At 37.4% G+C, this 10,797-nt stretch overlaps 1 pseudogene; it reads left to right on the forward strand.

The window, feature by feature from the left end:
* Positions 1-9,103: 9,103 nt before the first annotated feature.
* On the forward strand, positions 9,104-9,642 carry LOC102010186 (annotated as a pseudogene).
* Positions 9,643-10,797: the final 1,155 nt, after the last annotated feature.

The raw sequence follows: 10,797 nt of genomic DNA on the forward strand, positions 1-10,797 counted from the left end.
ATAAAGACCACATAGCCAGCTAAGATTCTAAACTCAAGTGTCTGCTAATTAAAAATATGACATATGATTCTTCATATATCACAGTGGATTTCTCTTCTTGTTTTTTTTTAATGATAACCAACTGAGATTTATTAAAATTAGGGTTTTCTATTTAAGATGAAGGATTCCCTTCTATTTGACTCAAAATGAAAATCAGAGGTCACTCTGATTTGGGGGGGGTCTTTGTTGTCTTCTGAAATTTGCCTGAAGGAATTGTCAGTAAAAAAAGTAGGTACAAGGTATTTCAGAACACTGATAGAAACCTTTTTATGGTAATAACTGGCTTATGCAAATAATACTGTTTCCTACTCTACAATTTTCCAGTGCCCCTTCCTAATGAATGAACATAATTAATGAATCCTATCACTCAGCCAGAAAGAAATTTGTTAATATGCTGAAAAAGTAATTAGACAGGCCACTATATGCACAGTCATCTGAAGTTACTCTGTGAGAATGGAAGAATGAAGACTATCTGAGAAATTTCTGGAATTTCATGAAGATGCTGGCATGCAGCTTGATATATTGCTTGTGCCTGAGGCTAACTATGGGTTCCAAGGATGTGCTCACAATCAGTGCATATTTCCTGGAACAGAATATTGGAAAGATTACTCTTTATTCTTGGAGATTCTGATAAAGTAACTGTCTTCTCTTTAAATAGTCATCTGTTGTCAATTTGATTTGATTATTTACAAAGTTCAAAATGAGGCCTTCCTTGATTTTAAGCAGTTCAGTTTGGAGCATGCAATAGTCGCTAGTCTATTTTGAATATATCTTAAAAGTAGAGACGAGAAGCCTCAAAATTTCATAAAGCTTGTCTGTAGCTGAAGAAGAATGAAGAAAGCATCTTTCTGCTCACAGACAAATCAGCTACATTACACATTGTTGTAACTGCTTTCCAAATGTACAGCCCAAGGTGTGAAAAAACAGAATCCATGTGATGCCTGAATCATTCAAAGCTTTTTCTGTTTGTTCCGTTGTGCATGACAATTGTGTGCTATTGTTCTGATTTTCCATTCCATAATAAGCTGGAAAAGTTGACCTTCCTTTTTGACTCATTTTCACAAAATGGAAATACCTCTTCAATAGAGCTTTTTCTTGGCAGACTCGTGGCCCAAGAAGTAAAGTTAGAAGATAAACATTAAATACAGTTCTTCACTGCTACTTATTTAATTTTGTGAATGATAATGTCACATTATATTTATTAAATAAATGTTATAATTTAAATTCTATTTTTCTGCCTTGTACTACTATTGTTTAACTTTTAAAGTATATTTCATTGAATCAGATATAAGATGCTGTTAAGTTTTCTGATAGCTAACCCATTCTCTCATATTACTAGTATTTTTTGTTGTTCATTTAATTAGCTTAAGGTTTGTATCAATGGTTCGTATACAATAATAAAAATTTTCAAAATCTCAATTGTAATTTTATGCTTGGGTTAATAAATGGAAACATTCAGCAAGCTGCTAAATTTCATCACACATAAAAACATAAGACTTTTATGGCTAAAACGCATTTAAAATGTTTACTTTTATTTGAAAGTGAATATTCATTTACAAAAAATTAATTACAATGAAATATAGTGGTGATTCATGAACTTAATTAATTTCACAATTCTGCAAAAGAGGGTCACGATTGAGCTCATAGGAGAAAGTTCTGCTCATCATCTGATACAGAGTTTGCAAGCAGAACAAAATTTTGCCAAACACTTCTGCTTGCAAACCAAATTGTTAGCAAACAAAAATGAACCAAGGTACCACTGAATCTTCTTCATTTTACTGACCTGGTTACATTGCTTAAGTGTGATAGTGTATTACCTACTTTCCCCTCACTTAGATAAAATGCCCAATATCTGCAATTTAAAGAAGGAGAAGTTTATTTTGGCTGTTTCAATGGGTTCAGTCCATGGTCACTGGCTCCAAGGCAGAAATAGTGAAAGGGTGTGGTAGAGGAAAATGTACACAGTAGCTAGGAAGCAGAGAGAGAAGGGAGAAGAAGCAAGGCCTAGGAATAGGCCCTCACCCCTTTCAACCAGGCCTCACTTCCCAATGTAAGAATTTGGTGATGGGAGACATTCTAGATTTAAAAAGTAACAGATGACTATGTGATTATATGACTTGGTCCAAACACATTTAAAACTATCAGAAAAGGTATGATATTGTACATGAATCTTCAGCCTGAATAGTTCAAAAGCTATTGCTGAGGTTGCATTAAGAAAATATTTTGACTCAATATTTAGGCCAAGCTGAATGCGGATGTATCTTTGACTAGATTCTACTGGAAAATAAGTTTTAAGGTATGAAAAGACATATTTCCCAGAACTTTTGGATTTCTATTGTGGTATTTGGATGCAGTTCAGACAAAAATACCTGAATCTTTTTCATTCATTCTCCCTAACGAAAAGGGCAGAAATTAGCATATGCCAACCATGGTTCAGCCTTGTAAGTCACAGGTATTTTTGCTTATGGGAAAAAGAACTGACAAAGAAAGCACAAAACAAATGATGTAGAAAGAAACAAAAATACACTAATAAAAGGGAAAAAAAGAAAAAAGTAACAAAAACACTTAAGTAAAAGATAAATCAGCACAGGATGAAATAATTAAGAGACCAAAAACATTTATAACCATCAGGATCAAGAATTCCGGGGGCATTTTCCATACAGAGATACTGTCAAGGCCTCCTCTAGTGCTCGTAGAAGAGATATCTGTCTATGCCAAAGCTGACTAATGAAGGCAACTATATCAATTCCCCACTTCTGCCTCCTTGGACTTGTGCCCTTGCAGAATGTTAGGTGTGGATTAAACGTACAATATGCTACTACCAGATGTAGAAATACAGAGATGTGTCATACCATCTTGAGGGAACAGAAAAATTTTAAAGCAAGCATTTTTATTGTAGTATGTTGTTATGGCTTATAACTAGTTTTCCCCCACCAAAGCCTCATGCTTTCATGGGTGACTCTTTACAGGGCTGGCTGGACTAGGGCATGGAATACTGGGATTAAAGGCATGTTGTACTAAATTATTCCACTGATTGGAATTAGCATAGTTCTGGGTGTGGACAATGGAAGCTCCATACTGTGTATGGCTGGCACCAATCAATAAGCTTATAGACGAGACAGAACATAAAAGGAGAGGGAGAATATAAAAGGCTGTTCGCTGCCTTCTGTCTGCCATTCCTAGGAACAGACCTATGGAATTTAGCTTCTCTATTTCTGTAGAAAACTGTTTTTGCTGTTCCTATTTCCACTAGTGGCTGACACTTTCCAACAGGTAATGCTGTCATTCCTTTGATAGTCACATCTGGGATAAAGTAGGGTTTCAATTACTTTCTGAAGAGTTTTCACTCTCCCACTTTCTTTCCAAGCTGGCATGTGGAGAGCTTACACAGCCTCAGGGGACTTCCTGCCTCCCCACCTTTCTTCTTGGCTCCATGGTCCTGCAGGTGAACCATGGCCCATTGAGGCTCTTCTGCAGGCACAGGACAGTGCCACTTCTGAAGGTGTTCCCAGATGCTTCAACTCATAGACTTCCCTTGGCACACAGAAAAAACCATCTCCCTAAATTTCTGCCTTCATGCAGTAATTTTGTAGACTGTCGAGGACTCAACAGTTACCTGTACTAAAACCCTCTCAGTGACTGCCAAGTTTGTTCTTGGGTGTCCTCCAAACATAGCTGAAGGACATTGTAGGATGCAGTGGGTCACTGGGGGTCTCAAGCATTACCTTCAATGGTGATCCTTCCAAATCTCTTTCCTTCTCTTATCTAAAAAGCTTATACCTGGCTTTTCTCTTAGGTAAGAAAGCTGTCATACCATACTTTGCTTGGTAGTCTTTATTTGGGTTTAACCATCTTCCTTTTTATTGTCAAGATTGTATTTATAATTTAACTGTGACTTTTTAAAAAGTTAGATAAAAAAATAAAAGGACTTACCTAAAGTCTATTAAGAAGTATTGCACAAACAAGATCAAATTAGACATAGTATGTATTTAGCACATTAGAGTAAAACAAATAATAAATAGAAGTAGTATTAATTTCAGATTCAGACAACTCAGTAAAGGGAGACATCACAGATCATCTTCTCTCAGAGGCTCAGAGGGAAAAAGAAAGAAGCACAAACACACAAAGAATAGCACAATTATGAGAATATAGAAAGGGTTTTGTGCCCATAAGAAAGATTGAAAATGTCAAAAATTGGTGAGCTGGATTCTAAAGGATGCCCATTCTTTCCCTCCTGTGCCCATACATGCAGTACAGCTTTACATCCTCCTTAAGTGTGCACAGAGCTTGTGAATGTGACAGGGTGTCATCCTGTGATTAGGTTACTGCTACCTAGGTTACTACTACTTAGTTAACTTGGAGTTAACCAAAAAAGAGAGATTAGCTTGGATGGTGTAAGCAAGTGGAAGAAAGTGGAGTGTCAGAGAAGGGAGTAAATAGCACTGTTGCAAATTTCTTGAGGGAACTCAGAGGCAAGGACCTCAGTGTCACCTCTGGCTATTCACAGTGGTCTCTGGGTGGCAGCTGGTAATAAAATGGGAACCTCAGTTATACACCCACAGGAAATTAAATCTACCAATTTGTCAATTAAGTGAGCAACTTCTTTCTCGTTCACTGATGATGAGCTGAGGATCCCCCAAGCCATGTCCTGACTCCTGCCACAAGAACATCTTAAAGTAATAAGTGTCTCTACGTTTTTAGGGGTTAAGTTTATCTGATTTGTTATTTAGCAATAGATAATTTACATACTGAATTTAGCAGGCATCCAGGAAGCTGCAAACCTACCTTCCATAGACGCATGCCAGGGGCAAGGTAAGGGGAAAATAGAGCAAATAGCTTCACCAGTACACACACACACACACGCACACACACACACACACACACACACACATTTTAGAAAAGATGTCCATCTTGGAAGAGGTAGAAGGAGAGGCCTTTAATCACCTCTAAAAGGAGAAGCAACAATAAAAATTTCCACAAAATGGTCTACCATGAACACCTCTGAGTTCAAAGCCAGCCAAGGAAAACCTGTGGAGTTCTGAGGAAGGGCTCAAAATAGAAGAAGGAGGAAAATAATTATTGATTTCTCAATCTGTCTGTAGCAATAGTGGGAATTTATCCAGAGGTGATAAAAAAAAAGTAAGGAAAATCTTCAGAGGTAACAGGAAGTGGGAAGAAGAAATACTTGTGAAATTCTTCCCACATTGCACATGGAGGTAAGGCATAATAGTTACTGGATGTGAAAGTTTGATACAGATTAAAAGAACAACCTGGCCAACTTATGAACAGGATGTGAAGTTCCAATGCCTCAATGGAAATCGGAAAAAATATCTGAGTCCTAAAAGTACACATTCTTTCACTGAACCAGCATACCATGGCTAATATCCACTAATTGTCTGTATTATTCTTGGGTTGCTACATACTTTGAATAGTCCTTGGGTACAATACAATAGAAGAGAATAAACTTGGCCCTGACACATACCATGTTAAGAGCATCTAGCATAATAGAGATAGGAAGAGAGAAAAAGAGACATAGAAAAAGAAAGAATGAGAGGAAGAGATACAGATGGAGACAGAGAGATGTGTGATGTGTCTGGCCTAGTGTGTACAGTAAAATAAGGGGTAAAAGAGCTATAGCATACAAAAATACATAAAGAATCTTTGTGAGACAGAATATGACTGCATAAAAGAAAAAGATTCCTAGAAGTGCTTCCAGTGATAGATATAATAAATAAGATCATGACTTTAAGAACAGAAACTCAAAGACAAGATAAAAATACTGAGCAGAAATCATAAACATGATGAGGTGAAAATGCAGATTTCTGTTAAAATAAATGGAGGACAAAAGTCATTTAATTAAAATCCTTTTTTAAACAAACCCCAATAAGTAAACATGGATGATAATCAAACTGCTGTCAAAAAGAAAGAACAAAATGTAGTCATCTAAAATGCAAGCATGAAAAAGATGATACATAACTCAAGGGAATAAATTCTGTGACAATGAGGCCCACTAAGAAGATAACTGATCCCTTTAAAGAAAAAAAAAAAGAAAAGAAAATATCATCCATTTCATAAAATAAGATGTTCTTCAAGTAATATAATTAGTAAATAAGCAAATCAAAATGAAAATTGATATTAACAACTGACATAAAGACACAATATAGCCAAACAATGACATTAACTACCAAAAATATGGAATTTTCCAGGATTTATTTCGGTCCAGACTTCTCCAAAGTAACATTCAAATGAACCATAGCAACAACAATTCTATTTTTATGGGTAGAGAAAAACATAATCAAGCAGTATGATGTCTGCATACAATACCAAAAAAAGGGCAAGTTGGTTTTTGTAGACTAGGCAAGATGTAGAGGTTTTCAATCATGAATGTATGTGATATCAAATTACTAAGTACATTTTCCTTAAAAAAGCAGCCTACCCAGCAATGAAATTCAGACAAATATGTAATAAAAGAAGACACAGAGAAGAGATCAACAGTGAACACTGAGTAAACAACTATGGGATATCCACTGACAAGAAGTAAATCTATTAGTCACTTCCCCACTGTTAGGACAAAACACTGAACACTCACCACTTAAAGGATGTTTATTTTGGCTCATGTTCTCAGGGGTTCAGTCCATGGTAAGCTGGCCCCATGGCAGAAATGACCTGGTGGAAGAGGGTGGCACAGGAAATACAGGTTTGACCCAGAGAAAGTGAGGCAGAAAGAACCAGAGAGATTGAGGAGGAGGATCAGGGTTCAAGAACTTACCCTTCTGTGTAATCCACCTCTTCAGGTGTAATCCACCTCCTCAGGTGTAATCCACCTCCTCAGGTGTAATCCACCTCCTCAGACCAGGACCTAACTTCTTGATGAATTAGTGTGTACCCAAGCACATGTTGCCTTCCAAGAGCCCCATGTAAGACATTTGGAGAAAGTTTAATTCTAAAGAATAACTAAAAATTGTAAATATTGACAGTATAGTGATAGGAAATAATAAATGGAAAATGAAAATCAATGGAAAATGAAAAATTTAAGAACATTAATTTCCAATACACCAGCAACAAAGAAGTGGAATTTAAAATTTTAAAACAGACATTTTATTTACTTTGGCATCCTATAATATGAAATATTTATGAATAAATCTAACAAAGTACTGACAAGATCTATATGATTAAAATTGCAAATTAGATGAAATACATAAAAAATAACTAAATGGAAATATATTCCTTGTTCATGGATAAGAAGACTCAATATAGTCAAAATATCAGTTCAGCCCAATTTTATCTACAGATTCCACATAATCTCATGAAAATTCCAGCAAGTTGTTTGGTGATATAGACAAAGTTTTCAAGTTTAAAGATCAAGACAGTAAAATGGAAAAGCAAGGAGAACAAAGTCAGAGGGTAAACATCCCCTGAGTTCAAGACTTAGTATAAAGCTACAGTACTTAAGACAATGTGGTAGCTGTAGAAGAATAGTGAATTAGAGTACAGAGCCCCAAAGCAGACCCACATAAACATGGTCAGCTGATCTCTGACAAATGAATAAAGTCAGGGCAATGGAAAAAAGATAGTCTTTTTAAAAAATATTTCTAGAATAGCCAAATATCCACATGCTAAAGAAAATACACCTACACAAAGACCTTTCTTAAACAAAAAATAATACACTGAAATTTAAAATGCAAGACTATAAAACTGCTACAATATAACATAGTAGAAAATCTTTATTACTGTGGGTGTGGTGATGATTTTTATTCATAAGAAAGTCATGATCCATGAAAGAAATCATTAATGCAGTGGAGTTTACTATAATTAAAATTTTCTGTTCTGTGAAATACAATGTCAATAGTATGAGACTACAAGCCACAGACTTGGAGAAAATATCTGCAGAAGACATATCCAATAAAGGAGTACTATCCAAAATACACAAAGAACTCTTACAACACTATAATAAGAAATCAAATTACCCAATTATAAGAAGGTCCAAAGACTTTAACAGAAAGTACATTTGTCAAATTAACATATGAAAGTATATTAAGCATCATCTGCCATTAGGGAATTGGGAATTAATACAACAATGAGATGCACTGTTTAATTGACCCTTTGCACAGGCAGTCATGTACTTACCAGAATGTCAAAGTCCAAAACACTGACAAAGCTAAATCCTGAAGATGTGAAAACACTGAAATTCTAGCTCATTGCTAGTGAGATTTTAAAATGTTATAGCCAATTCATATAGAGTTTGGTAGCTTCTTACAAAACTAAATGCACTGTAACCATACAATCTGGTGTTCACACTCCTCAGTATTTACTGGAAGAGCTGAAAGCTTATATCCACACAAAAACCTGCACATGAATGTTTATGGAAGCTTTAATAATAATTACCTAAACTTGGGAACATCCAGGACATCCTTCAGTAAATATGGATGAAAAACCTACCATATGGTACATCCAGGTTATGGAATACCATTGCATGATAAATGGTAATGAGCTAATGTGCCATGAAAACATGGAGAAATATGAAATACACACTGCTATGTGAAAGAAGTAAGTCTGAAAACACTGCCTACTGTATGATTTCAGCAACATGACGTTTTGGAAAAGACAAAACTATGGAGTCAGTAAAGAGATCAATGGTCACTGGGATTAAGGAGAAGGAAAGATGAGCAGGCAGAGCATAGAGGATTATTTGGTCAGTGATACTGTTTTGTTCAACATGACAATGGTGGATATATGTCATTACATATTTGTCCAAACCCATAAAATGCATACCAGCAGTGAATTCTAACATGAATGTCATACACAACAAAGATATGCCAAGATGAACCCAGTGACTGAACCCAATTTATCACTGTAGAGTGGGATATTAATACTGATGGCTTTTATATGTTGGTAACACATGACATTTGAGAATCCTGTGATTTTTGCTAAATTTGTGAAGCTAAAACTGCTCCAAAAAATAGCATATTAAGTATGAGTCAAGGGAGGCAAAGCAGGATGTCCTGACCCAAGGACTTTGATATTTTTACTCTGGTTGAGTGTTCACCCTAGAAGGTGCCTCAGGATGCCTTCATATTTTGTCAGCCATCACAGAAAGGATTTATGCACCAAGATGATCAGAACAAAAATTGCTCATGGGAAATCACTGTCTCAAAAAGAAAACAGACATAAAGAACACAAACGAAACAGACACTTCAGTTTGAAAGATGCCAGCATTCTAACCTCGCAGAGTAAAGCTTTTGTTGAATTAGATGAGACATCTCAAGAACCTGTCCCAGAAAAGGCCAGTATCAAGCCAAAGTCTATAAAAACTATTTTAAATGATCAACACAAACAAATGCTCCAGAAATACAACAAGGAAAAACAGCCTCAAAAAAGGAAAGAGCAGAGGGAGAAAGCGGAAGGAGGGGTGTTCAAAGTGGGCCTTTGCACGCCTGATGCCCCTCCTTCCTCGCATCAGTGCACAGCATCGGGAAAGCTGAGCCGAAAAAGGCGACTTCATCTTCTGTACGAATCCCAAGACCAAAGGCCAGGGACCAAATGAAAGCAACGAAGATTCATGCCACGAGTGACGTCCTAGCCGCTGGACCTGCAAGCCACTAACAGGAGAACGCGGGACAAAGAAAGTAAAGCCACCCCCTCCCCCATGGTGCCCATGCCCATCACGATGAAGCAATTGGCTACTCAGGGCTCCAAGCAGGTCCCCAGGCCCAGCCCTGTGGCCACAGTCAAACAGACTGTGATAAAATGCAAGAAACAAGAAAAGAAATCTTGGCCCCAAAATGTGAAACTTTTACCAAGACTTTGCAGCAAGATTCAAGTAAATTCCTGTGTCTCCTGGATTCTGTAATGGTTTGCAAACAAGAACATGGCTGAGATCAAAATGAAGTTGCTACTAAAGATTCCAACGGCTTGTCCATAACAAAGCCTTGCCACTCAAGACCTGCGAAGGTCAGATCCCTGAGCCACAGCAACGATGTGCTGTATTTTAGAAATATCCTCTAGTCAGAAACTGAGAAATTAACTTCACCCTGCCTAGTCTGGGATGGGAAGCTTGGGTTAGACATTTCTGGTGATGCTAAAGAGCTCATCTGCACAGCAGTTGGCCAAACTCCAGAATGGTTTGCACAGTTTGAAGGACTGGCGGACAATTGTGAATATAAACGGGAGGAAAAGGAGACGGCCTGCCCGGACCTGGATGGATTTCTGGGATATGGTTAGTTTTCAGATAGAAGATGTAAATAAAAAATTCATCAGTCTGTTGAAATGTGAAGAATTTGGATGGCAAAAGAATAGCAAAGTAAAAAAGTCTTAGGAAAGAAACCTGTCTCTGTCGCAGCCAGCAAGCAGACAACGACCTGGACAGTGGAGGACTCTGTGTGCAAGAGTGTGACAGGAAAGCAGCAAGGAGGGCAAGGAGGCAGACAGCATCGCGTTCGCTGTCTGCCTCTCCTGAGTCAGGAGCCCCACCAACCTGCTTGGTGCTTTCCTGTGATAACCTGTTGCAAAGGCTCTGAACACCTAAGTCTGTCACCAGGGCGGTGCTCAAGAGCAGGGCTGACATGGGCCTTCAGAGAATCCCAGCCCTTTCTGCACCCAAAGTTGACAGGGTGATAAGAAAACTTTGTTTTCAAATATCCCCGAGAGCAGGAACAATGCCGTGGAAGGTGCTCAGTGTCCTGGATTAGAAGATTTAATCCAGGTGAACCAGGATGTAAATAAGACAGACTTTGAGATGGATTATTTACCCACCGAAAC

The sequence above is a fragment of the Chinchilla lanigera genome, unplaced genomic scaffold (genome assembly GCF_000276665.1).
Source record: "Chinchilla lanigera isolate Chin_1 unplaced genomic scaffold, ChiLan1.0 scaffold00029, whole genome shotgun sequence".
NCBI lineage: Eukaryota > Metazoa > Chordata > Mammalia > Rodentia > Chinchillidae > Chinchilla > Chinchilla lanigera.